Source organism: Desmodus rotundus, chromosome 6 (genome assembly GCF_022682495.2).
Source record: "Desmodus rotundus isolate HL8 chromosome 6, HLdesRot8A.1, whole genome shotgun sequence".
NCBI lineage: Eukaryota > Metazoa > Chordata > Mammalia > Chiroptera > Phyllostomidae > Desmodus > Desmodus rotundus.
This window is the reverse complement of record NC_071392.1, coordinates 48,295,495-48,309,194: the sequence shown is the minus strand read 5'-3', so window position 1 is coordinate 48,309,194 and position 13,700 is coordinate 48,295,495.

Sequence of the window (13,700 nt, the reverse complement as noted above, 5' to 3'; positions counted from 1 at the left end):
ATGCTGGTTTTGGTCAAAAACTGCTGAACACTCAGCGTGGTGTGGGCAGGTGCACTTGTAAATCACCCAGCGTGAGATGGGCAAACACATTGAAAGAGTCTTCAAAACAAGTTCACTGAAGCTGAATTTAGCCTCTCACAACAATGCCAGCTGGTGAACTGCTACAGATGGGCTGTTCCTAGAACACTCACCTAACAGGGGAAGCCTGTACTTCAAGGGGCCTGCCCTCCAAAAGATAATCCATTCTCTGTGTGTGTGTGTGTGTTCTCATATAACAAATTTGAAGTATAATTATTAGGAAAGAAGACACTAAATTATCACTATTTGTGAACAACATACTTAGACCTAGAAAACACAAGGACTGACTGAAACAGTTTATAGAATTAATGTCAGTTGAGTTGTCAGCCTAAAATAAAGATACAGAAATGGAAGTTTAGGGAAATCACTAGCACCTACATGATTTAAACAACCTTTAGAAAACTTACTTATGCCTTTTAATTGGCTTTGCATACACCTGCTTCGCAATAGAGCAAAAATAAACTTTGGCCACCTCTGTGTTAATTTTATATTGGAAATATTGTATTAGAAGAGTGAAGCTCTTAAAAGATATATTTTATCATTTCACAACATATACAAATTTCAAATCATTATGTTGTATACTTGAAAGTAAAATAACATTATATACTAATTATATCTCAATTTTTTTAAAAGACATTTTTCTAGGCAGCATTTCTGAGGTTGAGAATAGGTTGCACTAAGGACAAGACTGAAATTCAGCCACTCTGCCCTAGTCTGGCTCTCCAATTCCCTCCACTCCCACTCATACCCCCACCCCCATGTCTCATCTCTAGGACTCCTTTCCCAGCAGCGTCATTATCTTCTAGCAACTAAAAAGTTAAAAGTCTACACAGCATCCAAAAGCACCCTGGGCTGGCTTCTTTAACAGCTTTGCTGCACTAACTCCTGATGGGGTCACTTTTTACTTGTTTTGTGTAGAGTCAAGGACCACCCATCTCTCATAGAAGCAGCCCTCTCAGTTTTTCAGGAAGATCAGTTATTACATATTGGTCTCATGGCTGTGCCAGAGGAAAGAGATGCCATTCACTGGTTTGTGTTCACATTTTTTTATTTGTTTAATGGGTGTTTGCTCAGGATCCAGGTTTCATCTATGTTTTTAAATTCAACTCATTAGTTTTAAGCAAAATTTTATCCGTTGAAATTAACCTTAAGGGGCTCTATAGCTTTCAGGGCAATTTCTCTGTCCATTAGAATACAAACACTAAACTCTAGTTTTCATTTTATAGAGTCAAAAGCATACAGATGTTAGAAGTGTCTATGATTCAAGCACTTCCTTATTATCCCATATATTCTTGGGAAATTACAGAATTCCCTTTGGATTGAAGGTAAGAGGGGGCATCACATAGTTCGAGGAAGGCCCCCTTGTATGGATATAGTCTTGGCAGTCAAAAGTGTATCAATGCTATATTAGCAAAAAGAATATTGATTCCTACTTCATCAATTCTCCATCTTCAATCTTTAAAAACTGAAATTTCTCCTTAGGCCACAAGATGGCAGTTTAATTGAAGGAGAAACAAATTGGGGAAGAAGCAATAGCAACATTTCCTCAGCCCAAGGGAAGCAGAGAAATATCCCGCCCCACCCTATCAGTTTCTGCGGGACAGACCTCTCTGATCAGAAGTTAAACTCAATTAAACAAAAACAAAAACAAAAACCCAACAGTGGTTTTAAAGCCTTGTAAACCTTTCTTTAAAGACTTTCTTTTAGAGCCTAAGTGTTTTCCTATTCTTTGAAAGAAAAATAAATAAATAAATTTTAAAAAGCAGCCAAAAACCCTCCACCCATTGTCTTCCTAAACGCACAGCTTGCTTGAGTTCTACCTGGCAAAGGCTCTCACAGAAGCCTTTTGACTCCCAGCATTCAGGTGTTTTTCAATTCTCTTGTTAAGAATTGGATTATTTACAATAGTGTCTTCCTTTTTAGTGCCCTTAAGTACTGTCATTGTTGATTCACTGCCCACGTTGGCTGGGCCCAGTGGCCTCTGTACTTTCTGAGACTCCTACAACTGGTCCTATTGGCCTCCCTGCCTCTAGTGACTTCTCCTTCTAAGCCACAGCCACCATAGTCGCCTTTCTAAGTCTCCCAACTGACCAGTCTACTTCTCTGGTGCAAACTCCAAGGCACAGCACAGCAAGTTTTTCCAATTTGACCTGGTCCTCAATGATCTTCAAACACCCTCCCACACACTCCCCCCCCCACACACACATACACACACGGTGGATGAAAAAGGGACCACATACTAACCCTGACAAGCTCAGGGGAGGCCTATGTGGCAGCCTTACAAACTCAGACACCTAAAGTAACCAACCACATAGGATGGTCTGAAATTAAAACTTCTTAACTAAAAGTGAGTCATGCTGGGTAGTCATGTCCCAGGCTAGAATCCCTGACAAAGGTCAGTCTTCACTTAAACTTAGTCTGTCTTTTGTCTTTTTGCATGTAGGATAACACACCTAATAAACATGCCTTTGCAATAACAAAGTAATTTTCCTTTTTCTGGATCCCTCAAAGCCTAGACATCACATGGAAGACCACAAATCCCCTGAAAGTTATTATCATGTTAATTGTTGACTGTTGACTTGCAGCCACCTATGTAAAATATTGTTTATGTCTATCATTTAACTTTTTATCTAATTCCACAGGTTTCCCTGCTTTGCTTTTTCCTGCCTTCCTACTCTATCACCAATGGATTTCATTGTAATTCACTTATACCTCCTCTTTTGATTGTAATGTATAAAATGAGGTGCAAAACTACCATTCTCTGGAGTATTTTCTCAGTCTGTTGAGGTTTTAGCTTCCCAGCAATTGTCATCAGTTTGTCTCAAATAAACTCATAAAAATTATAGGTTTGTCCATTTCTTATGTTAACAACACAACACATACACACATACATATGCTAATTAAACAACACAGAACTTTTTGCTCTCTGCCAAACATGTGGGGTTTTTTTTTACATCTCTGAGTTTGCATACTCTGTTCCCTCTATCTAGAATGCTTTTCCCTGCCTGTTTCTGGTAAACACCCAGTCCCCATGCCTTGCTTGATGCTCTCATGTGAATCTATGGTATCCCTGCCTGTCTCACCTTAGTACTCTGTACTGAGCCTCCTCCAATTAAATTCATCCCATTGATAAACAAATTATAGGGTTTTACATCTGTATATCCCAATAACTGTAACCTCTCTGTGCAAGAAATGGAATAAGTGGTAGGTAGGATGTTATTTTCCAAATAAATTTTGAGAAAGCATCAAAAGAGGAGCTGCAGGGTCATATCTAGTGCACAGGCTAGTCACCCACAAGCTGTAGGGGAATGGATGGGAAACAATGGTTTTGGGTGTAGGAAATCATTGGACAAATATCACTGATTCCTTCCTCTCCAGGGAATCTGGGGCCAGGGAGTGTGAGCAGAAAGGCTCCTGGACAGCCAGAGAGGATGCCAGGACCCAGAAGCGGGGAGAATCATGGAAGCTAGCTTCTTGTATTCTACTCGACAAAGAGATATGAAGACTGAATCTGCTCCACCACAGCGATGCCCTGACTGCATTTTCCAAACCCTCCTGCTTCCCACACCTCTGCCCTCCATCTCTTCCCCAACATGCAGCAGATACACACCTGCATCTTTCATCTTAATTATATAGGATTTTCCTGAGGGCTTTTAGGCTGAGAGTTTTTAACAGTTATCATTCATTGTCACTTGAGCTAATTGCAGATGTTTTGGAATGTCTGAGGGCAAAAACCTGGACCAATACGCTGAGTTAAGCTGAGTAGTGATTAAAAAGTCAAAACATAACCTTCCCTGGGCCATTTAACACTGTCATGGATCATGGATTTTCAGAGTGTGGTCATCAGTGGGAAATAGCATTGGCTCTATGCCCATTACAATTTCAGTAGAAGGAAATATCAGAAACTAAAAATTTAACAAGCCAGTACCCCATTTTGTGGACTGGTTATCTCATTGTGAATTATCCAGGTCTTTAGTTTTTCCTTTCTTTGCTCATTTTAACAAAACAAATCTTAAGCATGGAGTAAAAAAAGAAAAAATACTTCAGACCTGACTCTGCCACTTTCAACTTCTGTAACTTTGGCTTAGTCATACTGCATCTCAAAGGCTCGGTTTTCTCATCTGAAACTGGGTGAGACCTACCTGCCTTGCTCACCACAGGTAGAAGCTGTGAGGCTCATAATGACAAACATGTGGTTTTTTTTAATGCTTTAAAAGTGTCCTTAAAAGAATAATAATTTCCTGGCTTGTTAGTATTACTGCCAGGAGGAGGTGGAAAAGTGAAAGGAAGTGGAATCAAAATATCTACATGGTAACTCACCTCAACAAGAGAGAGTTAAAACAACTGTCTCCAGTGAGAATGGGATTTCAGATCATTGATGAGATTTAGGAAAATCTCATCAATGTCTTCAGTGGCTCATTTCAAATGTATTTAATATAAAGCAAAAACAGAAGGCAAATTCCTAAAACTGAAGGGAGGATAAGGCCTTTGTGTTAAGATACGTAAGATCAGCCACAGAGAAAGAACCTATTTGTAAAACTAGGCCACTCTAATCTCAGGCTGTTTTCCCCCTCTCTAAATAGGTTTCACTGCCTCTAAAAATTCATTTCATTCTTTCGAAAATATAAAATAGTATTACTTGTTTATTCAGTGTCGAGAGGCTGAATGTGCTCATGCCAATAATTTTACGAGTAGGTCTGCATGGTCATGTTGGGGATGCAGAGTTTGCTCCGCCCTCATCTTGAGTGATGCCTGCAGTTGGGACCTTGAGAGCCAGCCAAGCAGAGAGATGAGTCTGCAGCTCCCCAGCCATGATGCAGAGGTGACAGAGGCAGTCCCTCCCACCTCCAGCTTTGTCAAAATTCTGCCAATTCATCCTCACACGGCGGAATTCTTACTGTGGGCCTGGGAAGATCCTAGACTGTGTGACACCAAGTAGAAACCTGGTAGCAGGCTGAGCAGAGCTCCAGAGCTGTGGCCTGAATGCAGGCTTTGTTCAGGTCCCCCTCCTCCACCTTAGAGCAAGGGGAGGAACTTGGAGCCATTTAGCTTGGAAACAGATGAAAAAAAACCGAGGGTGACTCCTCGATCTTGTTACATTTTGATGTGTTCATTCCCATTGAGAAATCTGTTTCTTCAAATAGGCTATTACTTAGTTCATGGAAAAAGGGATTCCTGTGGATTGACTGTAAATGTAGTTTTGGATTCTTAGCAGGTTTCAGGGAAAAAATAACATCCAGCTGTTCAATGGAAAACATGAATATCCCCCTCCCCAAACTAGGGTTTCTTTGGGGATTTCCACTGCCAGAAGCTGCTTCCCAGGAGAACTCTTGCCTGGAGAGAGGTGCCCCTCACTGTGCAACATGACACATATGCATTTTTGTGTAGTTTGTTTCTTGGTTTTATTTTCTCTAGGAAGAAAGCCTGGATTAGAAGTATGTGCAGGGAAGAGAGAGCTGAAGATTCCCAGAAGCTTCAAGCCCTGCTTAGCACCAACTAATGTAATTATATCAACATTAGTCCCAGCTACCCATTCTTTAGGAATCAACCTCCCTCTCACCTTCTGAATGGGGGCTATTTGACCCAATGAAGGCTAGTTTGCCCACCTTTAGCTCTTCTGTCATGAACTTCCCCTTTCCTGGACTATGAGTTGATAAGGACAGACTGCATCTTGAGCACATACCTCCCCTAGTAGCTAACACAGCACTGTACCAGCTCAAATACATTTGTGAAATGAGACGAATGAATGACTAAACGAATGGGTGAACTGCTCTCCCTTATCATGGCTTATTGTAATTGCCCATTTGCTAGCCTCTCTGCCCCACTAAACCGGATGTTGTCTTAAGGCAGTACCCGTTTTAGGGCAGTAGCTGTCTGCCTTATTTACCAAGAGTGTGCATCCTGGTGCCACGGTACTGTCAGACCATAAGCATTTACAAATGGAAAGAAGGAAGGGAGGGACAGGGAGATCCTGATCTTCTAAAGGCTTGTCTTCTAGTTGGGGAAGTCAGATTAATACATATAGAATAATCTGAGAATGATAAGCAGCTAAACTCATAGCTGTGACATTCAGAGGGCATGAGATGCCCAGAGAAGGCAAGATAGCATAAACTGGAGATGGATTGCCTAGGGACCGAGAGGATTACAAAGCTCTGCCCCAGGAAGGACTGGCCATGGGACTGACTATGTGAGCAAAGTTTAGAGGGGACAGTATTGGGAGTGCAGAGGTTTTGAAAGGTAGAAAGTATTGTTCACTGATCTAAGGCAATTGAATTTAGGGTAAGACATTGAACAGAATGATTAGAAATGAGTGAAAACTCTACTTCTCTTTTCCTCAACATTACTACCTGGAGTTGGGCTACCATGAAAGCAGGTGGAATTTGGCCTCCCAGACAATCCTGTCTTAGCAGGAAAGGCAACAATAGTGATATTTCTCCCAATACACTTACTTCCAGCTCTCTGATTTTTTGGTGTGTGACAAGTGTTTTGTATGAAAGGTTCATTTAAAACAGATGTTAACAGCATTTTGGTATCAGAAGACTTCACTAGACTTCTAGTAGGATTAGCAGACAAAATTCTCTAAGTGATGGCATACAAACCTAAAAATAAACTGTGAGCTAATAAAACATATAAAAGGTCTGTCTGGAAAAAGCCCAACCATTCTTAATATAATGAGAACAGTTTGTGCAACACTGATATAACCAGGCAGCCAAGGAGAGTGGACTGGAATGCTCATGTGTAAACAATGACAACTTCACTGTACTAGACAGTGGGGGCAGTAGATGCCATTGAGTGAGCATGTATACTGAGTGGCCATCACATTCAAAGTGACTGAGTGAATAGAGTGATGAATCTGCATAAAATTTTGTGTTAGCTTGAATGTTTCTCTGCAGAAACTATTCCGATGATTCCGAAGGCCACAGCTATGGGCAACTGGTGATTGGCAGCTTCATCACAACAACACAGGTGCTCATGCATCATGTCTCGTGCAGAGTTTTTTGACAAAACATCAAGTCACGCAGGTGACTCAGACCCCCTACCACCCAGATTTTGTGGCCTACAACTTCTGCCTTTTCTCAAAACTAAAATCACCTTTGAAAAGAATGGGATTTCAGATCATTGATGAGATTTAGGAAAATATGACTGGGCAGCTGATGGCAATTGGGAGAACTGCATGAGGTCCCTAGGTACCTACTTTGAAGGGTACTGAGACATCATTGTCCTGTGTACAATGTTTCTTGTATCTTGTATCTTCTTCAATAAATGTCTCTATTTTTCATATTACATGGCTGCATACTTTCTGGACACACCTTGATTGATCTCTGTCCCCTATTCATGGCACAGAGCTTCTGAAACCCTTATAATTTCCTAAATCATAAGAACACTAGGAGCATCTTCTGTACTACTGAGGTTACTTTGAGTGGGATTCTCAACAGGGGCTGGTCACCATGATTAGAAGCTTGGAATTTTCAGGTCCCTATCCCCCTTCTCCACAGAGGTGAAAGGAGTTTGGAAATGTAGTTAATAATTGATCATGACTACATGAGGAAACCTCCATAAAATCCAAATAGTACAGGGTTCAGAGAGCTTCCAGGTTGACAAACACATCCAACTCAGGAGGGCAACACACTAACTTCATGGGAACAGAAGCTTTCATACTCAGGACCCTCCCAGACTTCCCAGACATCATCTTTTCACTACACAGGAGGAGAGCTGCAGGGTTTTTGTTTGCTTTGTTGTTTTCTTTTTTAAATAAACCTAAGCCAGGAATACCCTCCAAAGAGAGCTGGGCACAGCACTCATTAGCTTCTTACTCGTATCCATGCAAGTGCAAGGATGTCTAGTCAATCCGTGTGTACTAAGGTTTCACCAATAAGGTTTCACAGGATTTCTAATTCCCTTTATGTTAGCGACCCCTCCCCCTAATGCATATTCACATGGGGAGTGTTGAGGGAACCATCTCCTTTGGAGAGATGACCTCAAATGCTAACTAATCCCCTTAAAGTGTTTAGTTCTGATTAGGGCTCTTCAAGTGATAACTAAACATCCCTTGAACTTGAATTAAAACTAATGTACTCACCTGTATGATTACAGGGATTTCAAGGTAAGTGTGGAGTATGTAGAAGCTACATGTACCTCCTACCAGATTTACAATTTACAACTAAAATTGTACAATGATTACCCAGAATAAGCAACTGAAGCCTAGCTGTAAAGAAATATTATAACCAAGAATTTACAGGAGAAGCCATGTAGAGACTGGTAAAAAGGGAAGAGATATAGAAGGGGCTGGCCTCTGAACCCATATACAGGGGCTGAGAAGCTGGAGGGATATCTCAACAGCAAAATTTCCCCTCTAAGAGTATGGAGTCTTAATCCCATGCCATGATACCTAACCCGGAACACCAGAGCCAGGAAGAAAAGCCCATATAAATCTGGTGGTGCTCAGTGGAAATTCAGCTCACGTGGGAGAGAAAGGAGTCTGCTAGAGACTCTGATACCATCTTCCCAGGGCTGAGAACACCTATTGGTACAGCACCACCCCAGGGAGTGTACTACCTGGTCCTACAATTACTGGTGACATGAGAAAGGTTGACTGGCTATACCCAACAGGGTCCTTTGAGGCACTCTTTTTTCTGAGGAAGCTCTTGCTGGAGACTCAGACAGTAGTTGAGCTGTGTAGCTTTGGAATGGGGCCACTCTTCCCTACCTTGCACTTACAGCTGGTGCCTCCCTGTTGAATCACTTGGCCTGTCCTTCCATCCTGGTAACTCAGCCCTGCTGAGCTCAGTCTCTTAGGGGGATTGGAGTGCTGTGCAGACCTGGGACCTTTGGAGCACATCTTCCTTGGAGACTCTTGTCTGGGACTAACATGGGTGCTATGTTGTGCAGTTGAGGTGTGAGGGGAAGAAGACATTCTTGCCTCCCCTCCACAGCCTTGACTGCCACCACCTCCAATGGGAGACTCTCCTTATGTGTCCTGCTAACTCCCAGTGGCCCTGCCCTGCTGAGCTTGCCCAACTGGCTTCACTCAAACTGAACCTGTGGCACGCTCCTTCTTTGGGAGCTAGAGTGAGAGACTCTGGTGTATATTGAGTGCTATGGTTCTGGAATAGGGACCACATTCCCCCCATTGCGTGCCTGACCATGGTGCCTTGAAGCAGAAGACCTATGAGCCCTGTCTTCCCAACCCTGTCTCAACATCCTAATGAACTCATGCTGTGGGTAGTGGCCATTCCAGACCCACTCTACAGTCTTTCTACATAGGGCTGTCAAGGAAGATCAGGCAACCTCAGAAGGTGGCAGTGTGGCTATCAGGAAGAGGCAGACCTCAAGGTGCCATGGAACTTTTACCAATCTGCTCCAGCTCAGAGCCGGAGGAAGCTGACCCTTGTATACTTCCTGGCTCCTCCCACACACACCAAGGCCCAGTAGAGGCAGCCATAAACAGTGAATTGTGTGGTATCTCCAGACAGGTATCCCAAGGCTGATTACATGTAGCACCTGACATCAACTGCACTGGTACCCCACCCAAGTGGGTCCTTGAACCAACACAAATAGTGGTGGGCTTCAGAACATACCAGAGCTTGACCCAACTAACCACACAAGTGACACACCAAAAGGGAGATTCCAGCAAGGAACCAGATCCTGCTGGAAACAACTCTATATCAGTGGACAGTACCACACAGCAGATTATACACTATGATTGAGGTCTATCCTTACAGTCAGCCAGTCCGAGGGTTAGTCTCTCCCATGAACAAGCCAACATCCTTCAAGCCAACTACAACAGGAGGGCACACATAAACTACACTAGAGACATTCTTGGAGCATCTAGATCAGGTGACCTGAAAGATTGCACCACTGAACCCCACAAGATGTCTACAACATGAAATCACCATAACAAGTTTGAGAGTAATAACAGATTACCTAATATACAGTAATAAGCACAAGAAGGCAGACAAAATGGTGAGACAACAAACATGCCCCACATGAAAGAACAAGAGAAATCCCTAGAAAAAGAATTAAAAAGGAAGCAACCATAGTACCACATACAGAGTTCAAAACAATTTTATATGGTTGATAAAAGGCCTAAGAAAAATAAATGATCTCAGTGAGAACATAAACAAAGATATAGCATTAAAAAGGACATAAAATACATTAAAAAAGAATCAGGCAGAAATAAAGAATGCAATATCTGAAATAAAGAATACACTAGAAGGACCAACAGAAGGTTAGAGGACACAAAGGACTGAATCAGTGATTTAGAGAACAAGATAAAAGAAAACATGCAAACAGAGCAGCAAAAAAACAAAAAGTTTTTTTTAATGAGGAAAGTCTGAGGGACTTCTAGGGTAACATCAAGCATAATAACGTCCATATCATAGAGCGTGGGATCCAGAACATCTTTGAATAATGGGCATAACCTTCCTTCACATGGTGAAGAAAAAAGACACACAGGTCCAGGAAGCACAGAGTCCCAAACAAGGTAAACAAACAAACAAACAAAGCCAATATCCAGACACATCATAATTAAAATGCCAAAGGTTAAAGGTAAAGAGAGAATCTTAAGAAGAGCAAGAAAAAGACCTACAAGGGACCTTCCATAAGGCTGTCAGATGATTTCTCAAGAGAAACACTTAGGGTCAAAAGGGATTGGCATGAAATATTCAAAGTGATGAAAAGTAAGGACCTACACCCAAGACTACTCTATCCAGCAAGGCTATCATTTACAATGGAAGACAAAATAAATAACTTCCCAGGCAAAAACAGGCTAAAGGATTTCATTACCACCAAAACAGTATTGCAAGAAGTGTTAAAGAGTCTTCTTTAAAAAGAAGAATAAAAAGAAAGAGGGAAGAACATGGGTATAAAGAATAAAGTAGCAATAAATAAGTACCTATCAATAATAACTTTAAATGTAAATGGATTAAAATCTCCAATCAAAAGACATGGGGTATCTCAATGGACAAGAAAATATGACCCATATATATACTGTCTATAAGAGACCCAACTCAGAACAAAAGATACACACAGATTGAAAGTGAAGGCACAGAAAATATATTCCATGCAAATCGAAACAACAACAAAAAAAGCTGGGGTAGCAATACTTACATCAAACAAAGGCCATTAAAAAAGTCAAAGAAGGACATTACATAATTGTAAAAAGATCAATCCAACAAGGAGATATAACCCATGTAAATATATATGCACCCAACATAAGAGCACCTAAATATATAAAGAAAATCTTGGTGGACATAAAGGGACAGATCAAGAGTAATACAGTCATAGTAGGGGTTGTAATACCTCATTGACATCAATGGATAGATCTCCCAGATAAAAAATTAAGAAGGTAACAGTGACCTTAACAACACACTGGACCAGATGGAAATTCATTGATATTTACATAACATTTCACCCCAAAGCAGCAGAATATACATTCTTTTCAAGTGCAAATGGAACATTCTCTAGGGTAGACCACATGTTAAGACACAATACAAGTCTTAATAAATTCAAAAAGATTGAAATCATATCAAGCATCTTCTCTGATCACAATGGTATGAAACTAGAAATCAATTACAATAAAAAAAACCTGAAAAATACTCAAACACATGGAGGCTACAAAATATTACTAAACAATGAGTCAACAATGAAATCAAGGAAGAAATCAAAAGTTACCTTGAGGCAAATGAAAATGAACAAACAACAACCCAAAATCTAGGGGACACAGCAAAAGCTGTCATAAGAAGATCATTCACAGCATTACAGGCCTATCTCAGGAAGCAAAAAAAAAAATCTCAATCTACCCCTACACTTTAAAGAACTAGAAAAGGAATAACAAATCCCAGTGTAAGTAGAAGGAAAGAAATAATAAATATCAGAGCAGAATTAAATGACATAGAAGCTAAAAAAGATCAGAAGATACATAAGAAGATACAAAAGATCAATGACACTGTGGGGTCAATACATATGTCTCCTACCACTTGTGATAAGGGCTTGTCAGGGGGACCCTGGCCAGAAAGAATGTGTATTGTTTTGGGAAAGGATTATAACTTTCTCCTGATTTCCTTTTGGAGGCAGCATCTTGTTCTGTGATTGTTTCTTGACCTTTTCTCTCCACATGTGCACATGAGGTGATGTAGTTTAGAGTCATGTGTAGGACACATGCCTCCTTTGTCTGGGACCCCTTATAATGAGCCTCAGACTGGAGGAGGTGTGGTCTCTCTTGCACCAACCTGCAGTTATCAATGCACTCCCCTGTCATGTGGGTAATAAATGGCATGTCCACATCTGCTAGTCCACTGGGCGTTTTTTTTTTTTTCAGAATATCACGAACACTTAAGCAGCTCCCTAGTTTGGGGATCCTGTGTTACAATTGGCGTCGCAAACAGGATATTCTGGAAAATACCCTAGTTGAGTACACTGCATGTGATAACATGCTGGGTGGGGGAGGCCAGGAGGTAATCCTGGAAATAGCAGGGGTAATTCTGGGATGGTGCACCAGTATTGAGGTGATGCCCCCAACACTCTGGTGGGCCTTGCAGAGGAACTGTATGGGGGAAAAGGAAAAAGCAGCTGAAGTAAAATGGCAGTTGGGATGAGCTTAAGTTAGAAAAATAAGGAGATAAGATTCTAAGGCTATTCTTTGTCCCTTGAAAATTTGCCTTTGCTTTAGATTTCATCTTTGTTTCTATTTTGGAAAGGAGTGGCTTATGTCACATTTTAGACTAATTAGAATTGTTTTGTTAAAGGTCTAGTAAACAGGGTAAGATTTATGAAATTTGTTCATGAACTTGTCAATCCATAGAATGCTAATTACTTATATTTAAGTTAGAAAAAAAATATGGCTTTAGTAATAAACAGTGTAAATTATGGCAATATATTTTGAATGAAATAGAATTAAAAGTAGATTGTTGTGATTTCTGGATGAGTTAAAAGGGACTCATCCTTTTAAGAAACTTAAGAAAAGTTGTGGAAGGATTGTGTATAGAGAAGAAGCAAAAAGACAAGCAAATGACAATGTCATGTGCTTTCTCTACCCAAATTAGTAAGTCAAATCATGTATATAGTCTTTATATGTTCAGTCTTCATGTGCATGGTCTTTATGTGATATGTGTTCATCTCTGTATTACATGTGGTGGTGGTGTGTTTTCTGCCTCTGGATAGCATAATTAGGGTGTAGTATTTTATTGGCCTAAAGAAAGTAAACACATAAATTAAACAGGATCCTGTGGTCTGAACAAATTACTTGATGTGAAAACCAGTTGTAAGTTTAATTAATGTTTTTTAAGTTTATTACCATAAAAATGTTTTGTTTTACAAAAAGTTTATGTTATAATCTTTTGGTTAAGTTTGTTTGACAGCCTTACCAAAGTTCAAATTTTAAGAGACTTTTTAACTGAGAAATGAGTTCGGGTTATTCCAATGGGCTCCTGGAGTACCTCAAGTATTTGTTCTTCCTGTTTTATAAAAGAGAAGTTTTGGAACTAATTAGGCCTATTAGTATGCTTAAAGTACACAGGAGACTTTGTCAAATAAAGAAATAATAAGTATGTTCTATTCGTATACACATATTTTTACTGAAGTAGATGTTCTAGAGATTACATAATTCTGATATACTTTCATTT